At 48.9% G+C, this 11,977-nt stretch overlaps 1 long non-coding RNA gene across 1 annotated transcript; it reads left to right on the top strand.

Moving 5' to 3' along the window:
* Positions 1-3,300: 3,300 nt before the first annotated feature.
* LOC106005165 lies at positions 3,301-10,993 on the top strand. Its single transcript, XR_006608176.1, has 3 exons — positions 3,301-3,549; positions 4,218-4,625; positions 8,865-10,993. It is a non-coding gene; the product is annotated as an uncharacterized LOC106005165 (long non-coding RNA).
* The last annotated feature ends 984 nt before the right edge of the window (positions 10,994-11,977 follow it).

Below are 11,977 nucleotides of genomic sequence, written 5' to 3'. Positions count from 1 at the left end.
ATGCTTCTAAATCATGATGTTCAAGGGCACGACCTAGCCGACACAGGTTGGAGCAAGTGATGAGAACGTGGATTGTGTGAGGCAGGCGTCTGTTCGGGTGAAGGCCTTTCCAAGCAGGGGTCTGCAGTGCTTCAAAGGGTGCAAGGCTCTGGGGATGCTGGCCAGCAGCCCCTGGCTTCACCACTGGGTCTTTGCTTCCCTTCCCCCTGCCCATTCGCCTTCTCTGCTGTAATCCTGTTAACCAAAGACTGCATATTAGAGCCCTTCAAATACATATGGGCCTTGAGCTGCTAAGTTAGGACGGGTTATCAGAGGAGAAATACAAGGAGGTGTTCACTTGCTTGTTTGCCCTGTTTGAGTCACCTGTTTGATCTCAAGTTGGATCTGCAGTTTGAACTGCAACACCATTCATTTCAGCGCGCCGGGGACAGATCCTGAAGGTACGGAAAACTGTTTTCTATTGAGGAAAAACTCTGCTCTGTGTTATGGATCGCCACCTTTTCTTCCTGATAGTTGAGAAAAATGAGGCCCAGAGTTGAGAAGCGATTGTCATGGGGTCACTTAGCCAGAGACTAGTTTAACCAGAGCAAGGACCCTCATCTTACCTTCCTCCCCTGACCAACTTCTCCCTCCCCCGCCGACTCCTTCTTGAACTATACTTGCTGAGGCTATCAAAAGTAGAGATTCTTGCAAAGCTCTCTCTTTGCTGCATTTCCTTGTTGCTCAAATTTTTACAGATTCAAGATGTTCTTTGAAAAGAGAACTTTCCTAAAGTAAGCAAGAATTCCAGCAATGCCCCAAGGCAGGCTTTTTTTTTTTTTTTTTTTCCTCTTTCATTTTTGGCTTCAGCTTACTACTGACTCATGTCCCTTGATAACTGAGTTCTTCTGTACCAAGAACTTTAATTATTTTCATCACTGTTTCTTCAACTATTCTTTGGCCTGATTTGCTCTGTTTTCTTGGGTTCTTGGCCTCAGAACTGAAGCCCCAGGAGAGGAAACAGGCTCCACCACTGACCCTCTCCTCACCCAGAGCTGACGGTGGCCCACGGAGGTCGTAGCTTAAGACAGTTTTCTTGGTGAGTAACTTATGTAGAGTTGGTGGGAATTTAGAATTTCTGAGCAAACCTTTTAAAACCATTTCCTCCCTTGGTGATTTTCAAGAGCTGGTCTCAGCGTAAGGTGACAGACTCCACTGGCCACTTGGTAGCCTTTGGGAAGGAATGTTCTGGGTGATGAGAGCCGCTACTAGGCTGTTCTGCATCTCACCTCAAAGGGAACAGAGTAGGAGGTGAGTGCTGGGAGATGAAAATATGTTTTTGTGTGTACAGCCGGTACTCGGGGTTTCTCTCATCACAAACATAGGCGTGTACGCCCGTGTAAGGTGACATTCAGGATAGGTCGTGATTGGGGTGCAGAGAAACGGGGCACTTGGAGGGGACCCTTGTGGGCAGAGATCTTGGAGAGGAAGACCTACCTCTCCTGGGAATTGTCTCTTTAGTCTGTGGATCATGGGAAGGTCCAGCAGGTTCCAGAGAGGGGCGAGCATCTGGAGGCCGTGGCTACCTATTTACTCACAAAACAAGGGAAACGTTGCTATCTGACAATCAGTTCTATCCCGTTCTGTGGTGTGCTGGGACCCGCTTGTGCCGATGCTTGAGTACTGCACGTTACCTGTTCAGGAATTCGGAACGTGAGCAGGTTTTTAAACGTAGTAGTTATTACACACTAAATAATGTGAACTTGTGTTGAAAACAAGCACATGTGGTAAACACCCTAAACTCAGCCCTTGTCGTCTTTTTACTACACTCCACTGTTCTTTGTGCCTGCGAGGATATTCACGCCCCTCACTTCTGGATGGTGGGATTGCTGTCTAATGGCTTACAATCGTGTCAACTCCCTGTTTGGTGACACGGTTTCACCTTGAAATTGGCCGGCTGTACACCGAGCTTTTCTCCAGTCTGTGAACGGTCAAACAGACTCGCTGCAGCTGGGCATCTCCCTGGCTCCTTCTCTGGGTTTCTTTTTGTGCTGAGCCTTCCCTGCTCACCGGAAGTTACCAGGAACCTGGCTGCCACTGTCACTAAGAAGACAGAAGCCGTGGATTGGCTCTCCCATGGACTATGGACTAAATACGGTCCATAAATACAATCACTAAAAACGTGTTGTTTTTTTTTTTTCTCCTGAGTCACCCCCCAACCCCACCCCAGCCAACATAACTGGTTACTCTGTCTTTCCAAAGCTCTTTCTTTCACTGGCTCATTGGTCACCAGATCTCACTGATTCTTCTAACTCTCTCAACTCTTTCTCCATCCATAATCGTTGTCCTCAAACTAGGGTTTCTTTAAGTTTTGCTCTGGTCCCTTTTGCTGGGCCCCAGGCAGCTCACGTCGGGGCTCCTGGCAACATCCCTGGTGGACTGGGACAGCTCAGCACTCCAGTATGGAGCCTGTTATATTTTTCCTGCCCCAGAATACAGGCTTTGCTTTGGATTTGTCTGCAGTAATTAGTGGAGACCAATTTCCCTTGTCTCTTGTTTTCCAAATCTTAGTCAACTTTAACTCTTGGTGACACAGTTTTTGTGTTTTTGTCTTATTTTTCTTCCAGATGATAGGCTTTCAGGTAAGGTCACTGTTGATTTTAGCCATTACGCCTTCTATGTAGTACCTGGCTTAAAAAACACAGAATATTTTGTTAATTTAAGGTGTAGAATTCATTTTAAGATAATGTTTCATTTAAATGGCCTGTAATGTGGGGAAAACCAACACCCGTTTATTTCAAGTGAACAAGGTTTTATTAGAAGAGGGAACTTTTCAGCTGCAGCTTAAACCGTCGTGTCTGTGTGAACAGAAGCCACTAGGAGTTGACTCGAAAGGGGACATTCTGTTTGTTTGCTTTTGGCTAGTGGAGAGGGGAAGAGGTATTTGTGGGGTGTCTGTGCCAGAGACGATAGAGAAGTTGTGTCTCCTGCCGTTCCTCGTGAAGTCTGGCTCCCCACAAAGAGGGAGGGCTCCGCACGAGCTGAGGAGAGGTCTCTGCCTTCTGGTTGCATCAGCCTGTAAACGTTTGAACCAGAGGCCCCTCCTGATCCTCCTGCCGGCATCCCAGTTCCTGGGAGGTGGGGGGAGGGGCTGGGAGGGGCGACTCCGCACCTCATGTTTCTTAGACTCTCCTGTGGCCTCCGATGTCCCCGGGAGCTGAGCACTCCCGGTGAGGTGCCGAGAATCCACGGGACGGGTTCAGAATACATGGGCTTTTCCTCTGATCATCCATTTTTCTTCCTAACCTGTATTTTAGGTATCCGTGTTTATCCGAATTCAATTTTAACGCTCAGCACTTTGAAGATGAGGTTATTTCGATATTCATGAAATTGTGGGATTAGTCAAAGAAAGAAGGCTGTAAGCGGCGGCTGTTGGAGCGAGTGAACACCAACACACAGGGGACGGTCTGAGGAAAGGGAAGAAGAAAACTGAGCTTCGATTAACAAATGCAGAATTGCAGGAAAAAGCCCATGCTTTCTGAAAAGATGAAGACAAACCCCATCATCAAGGTATTTCAGTACAGATTCTTAGAAAAACTGAGCAGTGTCTGTAGTGGGATTAGGGTAAAGGAACACATTTAAAAAAAAAAAAGTCTACGTATGTGTTTAATGTAAGCGTACTAGACATTTTATCACATAGAAGGATATTTGCAATTTCAATATCCACCATTTACCAATGAGGCATTTACTACCTACTTGCCAGGAACTCTTAAATAATATTCTCTATAACTCACAAAATAGATACTGTTTCACTCAGGCCTTCTGAGAACCTCATGATTTGTGTTGTCACCCTGACTCACAGCGGGGGGCGTGGACTGAGAGTGGGGAGGCCAGTGAGGCCTGGGCCATGGCTATGGGCAGAGAGCTGGCGTCTGAGCCCACAGTCAGCTGGTGGGAGACGCGCATCGGCTCACCACCTTGTAATGCGGGGTTTTCTGCGGGCCTGTTGCCTTAATGTGCCCAGTGGATTCTAAGCTAAATACGGGGAAATTTGCTGGGGGCGGGGGGAGCAAGCAAATATTTTCTATTTGTGTTCTTAGAAACTTAACAATCTGATTTTTTTAAAAGCATTTTTCATGCATTTCACAAGATAACTTAGAAGTTGTGATTCCTGTCTTAAACATCTTCAAGAATTGGCAGAGGTCATTTTATTTTTATTTATTTCTTTATTTCTTTAGGCAGAAGCCATTTTAAAAGAGGCGTTTGGGATCCGGGCTTCCGTCTGGAGAGGAAGACATACCTTGAGCACCGTGTCTGTATCTAACGAGCTTATAGTAAAGGCTGTGTGTGACCCTCTGAACTCCCTCGTCAACTTTAGAAGAATTCGTTAATTTTCACTGAATGTCTCGGATTCAGCACAACGCATTTGCCGATCCCTGCTGCCCTCCAGGGATTAGGTAGCTGATTCCCGGTGTTATTTATGGCTTTTCTCTCTAACTATCTCTCTCTGTCTCTGTCTCTCTTTTGCCTGCCTTGGGGAAGAAGGAGCCATGCAGCCCCTTCCATGGATGGTGGCCCCGAGACACCTGGGAGAGCCCAGACCCACTGGGTGGACGCGGACTCTCGGCAGCCCTGTCCCCACGCAGGTCTGGTTTTATTTTATTCAGAATCTCTAAGTGTTCAGTGTAAGGCTTGTGTCTTGAACGACTACAGGCATCCCCTGAACGTCACCATCATCATGGACCAATTTCCATGCTCCCTCCCTAACTTCCATCCTTCCTAGCAGTGGTGATGTCACCCCCGTGCCCGCTGAGGGCTTTCCAAGGAGGTGTAGCTGATCCCTACTGGGGTCCTGTCCGTGCCTCATGTCCCCCCAACACCTGGGGCACAGTGTCCATGGCCACCACCGTCTGCTGAGGGGATGTGGCAGAGCCTTTAAACAAGGGCAAAGCACAAGTACAAGTAAGAACTAAGAAGCTGATTCTCCCTGTTGGAAATCAGGGGGAAGACTTCCATCCCCTTCCTTGCTGTGTTGGACTAGTTACCTTAGAGAATGTGTCATTGTAAATTCTTTCTCCTCTCTCTGAAGTGTATATAAACCCCTTTGCAGACTAGATAGGTCTCTGGTGAGCTTTGGGACCCAGGATTGCCTTTCTCAAGCACCAGGAAGGGAGGAAGCACCCCATCTCCCAGCCCCTGTTGGGGGACTCGAAGTCTAACTCTTGTGGGAGCTTGCTCCACGTTGCAAAGCTACCTCCTCTCATAAGGTAGGAGAAGGTTGTTTTTCCTCTGAACAGAGCTGCCTAGCAAACACCAACACAGGTGGTCACCCTAGGACCAGGCTGGAGTAGGATGAACTCTGCCTGACAAACGGTGCTGTCAAGTCTTCTGCTTGAGGACTAGTTATCGTGTCCCTTGAGAGCATGCGTGTAGTATGTGGTATCTGCGTGGCCATGTTCTGGGTGAGATTTCTTTCTGTCTTTGCATTTCTTGGCGGTTTGCCTGTGATGCCTGTCACGTGGTAGTTTCAAGCTAACTCAGTAATAATAGTGTTTTCTTTCTGCCTTTGCAGAGAGGGCTTCTGGGTTGGGAGGATATTTTGCTTTTCCTCCTGTTTCCCCAGCAAGTGGTAGCGGAGTGTCTGGGGAAGTCCTGGTCCTCCTGGCAGAGAGAAACCAGACTCCTGCAGAGTCTCAGAAGGTCCTCTTCACCCTTTCGGTGGCCACCTCTCTTCCCTGTCTGCTTCTGAGGTACCAGAGAACAGGGTGCTAACACCTTCCACTCAGACTCCCTGAGCCTTCTTTCTCGGGCGCTCTCAGAGACGGGTGGTCTGTGCCTACACCCCACATTTCCTGGGGAGGGATTCTCTCCCCACACCATCTTTAGTTATCTCCTCTCCCCTGTTTTCCAGGTTCCCAGGACATGTGAGGGAATGACTGTAGGTTCAGTTGTGTCCCCTCCAATTCTTTTGTTGAAAACCTGACACCCCACCCCCCAGGACCTTAGAACGCGCCTGTATTCCGAGACAGGTTCTGGAGTGATAACTGAGGTAAAACAAGGTCATCTGGGTGGGTCCTGCAGGGGAAGGAAAAGGCTTCCTTGTACTCTTGGTCTTGTGGCTGGTCCAAGAACTAAGTTGACATAAAACTGATAAGCAGGAGACAATAATCGGTTTAATTACACACATATGCATGGGAGATTCACAAAAATACGAGACTCCAAGGCAGGTGGCCAGGTGACTGAGACACAGGCCACCCTGAACCTCAGGAAGCAGCGGGGATTCGGAGTTTCTGGGGTTGGGGAGGGGAGGAGATCAGACAGCGTTTCCCTGGTTATAGGATGAGAATCTCTCAGACAACAAAATTATCTCCGGGAGTAGTCCTCCTTCTGGAGCGGAGACCTTGATTAATGGAAATTTCCTTTACGAAAGGGGAAATAAATACTTTACTTTAAGCACTTATGGGGAGGTAAAGAGATTTTCCTATAGCTGCTGGTTTCCCATCACCTTTAACCCCAAATAATTCTCGCACCAGAGTGGCGCCTCCTAAATCCCTTCAGCCACGATCCCATGACCGGTGTCCTTTTCAGGGGAGATGGGGACACAGACACACACCAAGGGGAGGTCACAGGAAGACACAGAGGAAGACAGCCTTCTGTAAGCCGGGAAGTCAGGCCTCGGAGGCAGCACCCCGTGGATGCTGCACACCTTGCTCTCAGGCTCCGGGTCTTTGGCGCGGTGCTAAGACAGTGTGTGCGCATCACGCTGCCTGGAGCCCGGAACTTGGCTGGGGCGGCCCCAGCAGACCCGTGCTATGGCTCAGGGGTGTTTCCCAGTCCCCTCCTCTGGTTCTCTTCCACTGTGGCTTATGGACAGTCAGCTTAGTCACCTGAGGCCTCAGAAACTTTTACCAAGACAAAAAGTATACAGGCATCGGTCTAAAGAGTCTCTGGTGCCCTTTCACTGGTAGTCTGCACGCTTTTGAAACAGGAGTCTCTTTGTCCAGACGGATCCTGAGTTTGTGTTGGGAGCCACGATCCTTCTGTGTTAGAACCTGAGCCGCGGGGACATGTTTACATCTGGTTTTTACCTGGAATTACCTTTGGTCCATCCTCATTGTGCTGATTTGGGGGCCGATTCCGGCCACCTGCTTAAAATAGCTTCCCAGGGGGTGTACCCCAGTTGATGGGGGGAGGCCAGGAGAGTGGAGATCTCGCTGCACCAGGTGGAAAATGCAACTGGGTGAAATTTGATCTGTGGATTGTGGACGAGTTCACTCCAGGCAGGAATAAAGCATTTGATTAAACTGCCGTTTATGGGAATCATTAGGCTCCCGCTGTGCACGCTTGATTGCTTGTGTGCTTAAAGCTCGCATCTCATTTGTGATCCACTGCGTCAGGGCAGCCTGTTGCTTCTTCCCCCGGTTTATCAAACTGCCCAATGTCGTTCTGCCCAGAGACAATGGTGAACACCTTGGTTGTGGAATCGCCGCAAGGATCGTAATCTCATTAGATTAGAAAGCAGGGCGATTACCAGTCCGCACTCTGTCGAGCCAGCACCGGCTGCTGTGGCTGGGGAGTGCATAATATTTGGGCGACACTTTATTAATTAGCATTCTTACCTCCCCACACCCCCCCCCCCCGACCTTGCTGGGGATGATGACTCCTGAGTTCTAAATGAGTGTGAGCACAGACAACAAAGAACGGCCTCAGTGTCCCAGTTACCATGCCAACTATCTCATAGTCACTTTCTGATGACATTCTTGATTGATTCTTCGGGGAACTCTGGTTACCACGCGAGCTTAAGGCAGTCTTTTTTCTTGCGATCTTGACAACAACGTTTCTCTTCCCTCCAAGGGAAATACAAACTCATCTTCAGGGTGGGTGTTATTTCAACCTGAGATTGTAACTTCTATTATTAAATACTTATCAAAATTAAACAAATGATGTCATTTTTACACAGAGGAAGATTGCTCTCCGGTATTGGGGCTTGGCCTCGAGGGAGCTGTCAAAGCTGCGATTGTCTGCGGGATCCGCTAGGTGGAGCAGCCGGAGAAAGCATTTGCATTCAGCTTTTGAAATGATGGAAGAAATAAATAATGGGGCTCTTGATAGGGCTGGGGATAAAGTAATGACTGTTTGCCTTTCTCGACAACTTTGGTAGAGATCTTGGGAATAAAATGTCAGCTTGACAGCTTTTTATCTGTCCAGCACAAAACTATTCTGTTTCTAGCTAAGCATACTAGGAGGAAATAGACTTCTGATTCAAATTTAGACATGAATTTTATTTTGCCTTATTTTATTTTATATTTTAGTTTATTTTATTTACTTTTTAATTAGAGCAGTTCCTACTTTTCTGAAGGCAAAAGTAAAGTTAAAGAAAATGAAGGAATAATCCTTTGTTGTGTCCCTTAAGATGTATGAATGATGAAGACCCCATGAGGTCTCTATCCTGTTTGGCTTTCAACTTCAGGTAGTAAAAACTTTTCATGCAAGATATTATCTCCCTGGGAGTGGAAGCAGTGAGCGGCTTGGGTATATTTGTGATGCTTAATGCATATTCGATGTGTAACATTGTTTTCCCATTAAACAAGCATCTTTACTGGTGAAAAATGATTGGGTCACCTAGCCAGTGGCATATAATTGCTGAAAAGATGAAGCATGGGCTTTGGAGTCCAGGGGAACAGATACGCCCTGAGGTCAGACCGCGGACCACTGTGCCTGTGCCTGGCTCTCATTCCCCTACAACATGTGTCATTTTGCTTGAGATTGCTTCTGCTTGGACCTTGTCCAATCTAAGCTGTGATTTAGTATTTAGCCACTTGCTCTTGGTTAGGGTATGTTTGTAAACGTTTTCAATGCTTTTCTTTTATGTTTTATTGATACAGACTCTTTTATTGGCTGCAGAAGAGGTACCCCTTAGAGAGTGAGCTCAGCCGCTGTCATGGGCAGACGTGAAGAGGTATGACTTCTTTGGAGAGCAGCTTGGCCCATGCAAACAGCATTTAAAATGCACTTATGCTTGGGCCCAGACGTTCCAGGGCTTGGGATTTAACCTACCTGCATGCTTGCTCAAAAAGTCAAAAGCATGTGTGAAGATTTTTTATTGGAACAGCCTTTGTAAGAACAAAAGTCTAGAAACAACCTAACCTACACGTCTACCATGAAGGGACTGATTAAATGAAGGCGGGTGTATGGGTCCAGGGCATGTGGTGCCGTTATTCAGACAGACGAATCACACTGACTTACATTTACTGAAATATCGTCCAAATAGTGATACATCTTCAAACCATATTCAGGAACTAAGAAGTGAAGAAAGGCAGAATGGCATTTGTGTCCTGTTACTTCTTCTTTTTTTTAAGACTTTATTTATTTGACGGAGAGAGAGAGAGCACAAGTAGGCAGAGCAGCAGGCAGAGAGAGAAGGGGGAGCAGGCTCCCCACTGAGCAGAGAGCCCGATGCAGGGCTCAGTCTCAGGACCCTGAGGTCAAGGCAGCTGACCCGAGCTGAAGGCAGAGGCTTAACCTACTGAGCCACCCAGGTGCCCCTGTCCTGTTACTTCTTGTATAGAAAGTAAGGACCCATTAATTATGTGGATACATGTTTGTGTGGGTGCTTGGACGGCGCAGAAAAATCTGGAAAAATGAACACGAGAGTGGCAGCTGTTATCCTTAGGAAATGGAGCCCAGGGGAAGGGGTGGCGTGTACCCTTCCTCTTCATCTGTTGCTCCTCTGTATTGTTTGTCTTCTCTTTGTATCCCGGAAGCACATTCTTTGTAAAACAAAGTGGGTTCACTGGGCTGTGTTATTCCTGAAACACAGTGTCAGTGTCTGGAGCCTCCCCGAGGCTCTTAGGGCTCTGGGTTCCTGACTCCTGCCTCCCTGGACCTGACCGCAGCCTCAGGGTTGACTTGGAGGCTGCCAGTCCTAAAGAGCAGGGGAAGGCCGGGCCTCTCTGGGCTTGGAGGCAAGGCCCTGCCTCACCTCCGGGTACTTGCTCCACACCCGCCTTTCGCTCTGCCCCCACTTGGCCTCTGTGCAGGGTGACAGCTGCTACCTCGCCACAGGACAGACGCCTAATGGGCCTGGGAAGTGGCTTTCCAGCTCTCTGAGGCTGGCTCCTTGGAACAGGCGGAGAGAGCGACATGATGGATGCCTCATCGGCCACCTCCCCAGGAGGACGCAGCGCTAACTTCATTGCTTATTGACTCAAGGCCCTGCCGCAATATGGTGTGAGGGACACGGGGATTTGCTGACTCTTCCAAGGTCACGGGGATTGTCACTGGCATGCCTGGGACGCTCCGAGCTGCCTTCCGACTTTTACGCCTCGAGTTTGTGCTACAGATCCTTTACATTTAACGCCGAGTTAGACGCTGGAAAGTTAGGGCTTTGCAAACCTGAAGTTCTCAAAGCCAGGAGGGCACAGTGCTGGGCAACACGAATGTTCTAATTAGACCATTAGCTGCATAATGACCACATCAAGAAAGAAGGGAGGGGGCGGGGCCCACACAGCGTTCTAACTGCATGGCAATTGCTGCAAGCATTTTTAAGAATTTCTTCTGCCCTAATTTTTTTTCAAACCCGCAGCACAGATGCAGTGTCTGTCAGAGGTATTCCTGGCTCCGTAGCAATTTGCAGCCGGCAGGATGGAGCCGGTGCCTCTCAGATGGGCCGTGTCCTGACCGGCACAGGAGGTAGAGCGCCGGCTTCTAGTTGGGGGTCACGTAGGAGCCCGTCCTTCACGGGGGGGCTGCTCGCCAGCTCCGTGGAGGAGGGGAGACCGTGTGTCACTCAACAGCCAGAGCTGCAGTGACACCTTTTTATGGGCAGAGCCCAAGAATCCCAGCCTTGTTAAGAAGGGCCCTTTTGACAAACTACAAGTCAAGGTTAACAAGTCAGCTACAGCCTTGACTGTGTTTTTCTATGTAAGATGCGTAGAATCGGCCGTTCTGCATGCTTTCTCTGTTAAGCACATTTCTTTGTTTTCCCTTCATTAAATAAAGAAGCCAAGCTACCTGTCTTTAGATAATGTGTTTTCACTCTCCCCCTACCCCGCTGGGACTCTATTAAGGCTCTCTGTTCTAGGCAGCCCCCCTGCCTGGCATCTGGCTCTTGCAGAGGTGGAGGGGTGGAGGGCTGCGTTGGGCCAGTCTCCGTGGTGTCCTCGATGTCTGACAGGATCCGGATGAAATGAGCTGTAGAGAATGTGCCAGAGGGAGACTGTCTGGCTTGTGGAGCGTCAGGGCGGGACCAAGCGGAGCTCGGTGACTGCGGGATTCCGTAACAAACTCTGGGAGAGGATGGTGAAGAGGTTGACTATTTCAAATGTTTGTTTGGCAGTTTCCTGAAGCAGAAGTTGGTGAAATAAACATCAGCCTTCACTGGCTTTCTCTGTGGATCTGGCAGCCCATCTCCAAACAGGTCCGTTATGTTCGCTGGTCGCAGACCGGGTTGGGGGCTGCGGGCGGGCCCATTGCTTTTCCCTCCCGACTTCTCGCAGGAGCCACATCGTCCCATTGTGAAGTCCCCTGGTCCCTGCCGTATGGATCGGGTTGTCCGGTGGAGAGTCCTCAGCTCTCCTTGCAAAGCAATGAGGGAATCAAGAGACCCATCATGAGCCTGAGGCTCCCGCTTCTTGGGTGGCCGGAGGAATGTTCTCTGCACATGTCTCCGCAGCCAACTCTCCACTCCGCTTCAACGGCGGACGTTCCTCATCTGCTCCGCAAGGCCTAATCTTTGAAATGTCATGGGAACAATCTCATTTTCTCGTGGCGCCCCGCTTCCCTTCTCTTTCTCAGCTCATGCTGAGTGACCTGAAGTTCTCTGTTGCTCTATCCCTGCTTATCTCCCACAGGGAAGGTGGCTGGATGGTCCGAGTCCAACTTTTTGCAATGAAGTTGTGTCTTATGGAGTTCGTATGAAGACCAGGAATAAGAGGTACACACCTCACCTGCTGCTTACGTCAGGGGTAACGCCTACCCACGTAACGATTAACTGGAC

The sequence above is a fragment of the Mustela putorius genome, unplaced genomic scaffold, assembly GCF_011764305.1.
Source record: "Mustela putorius furo isolate JIRA1106 unplaced genomic scaffold, ASM1176430v1.1 tig00000835_pilon_pilon_pilon, whole genome shotgun sequence".
Lineage (NCBI taxonomy): Eukaryota > Metazoa > Chordata > Mammalia > Carnivora > Mustelidae > Mustela > Mustela putorius.
Note: the sequence above shows the minus strand (reverse complement) of the source record. Positions and strands in the feature narration are given on the sequence as shown.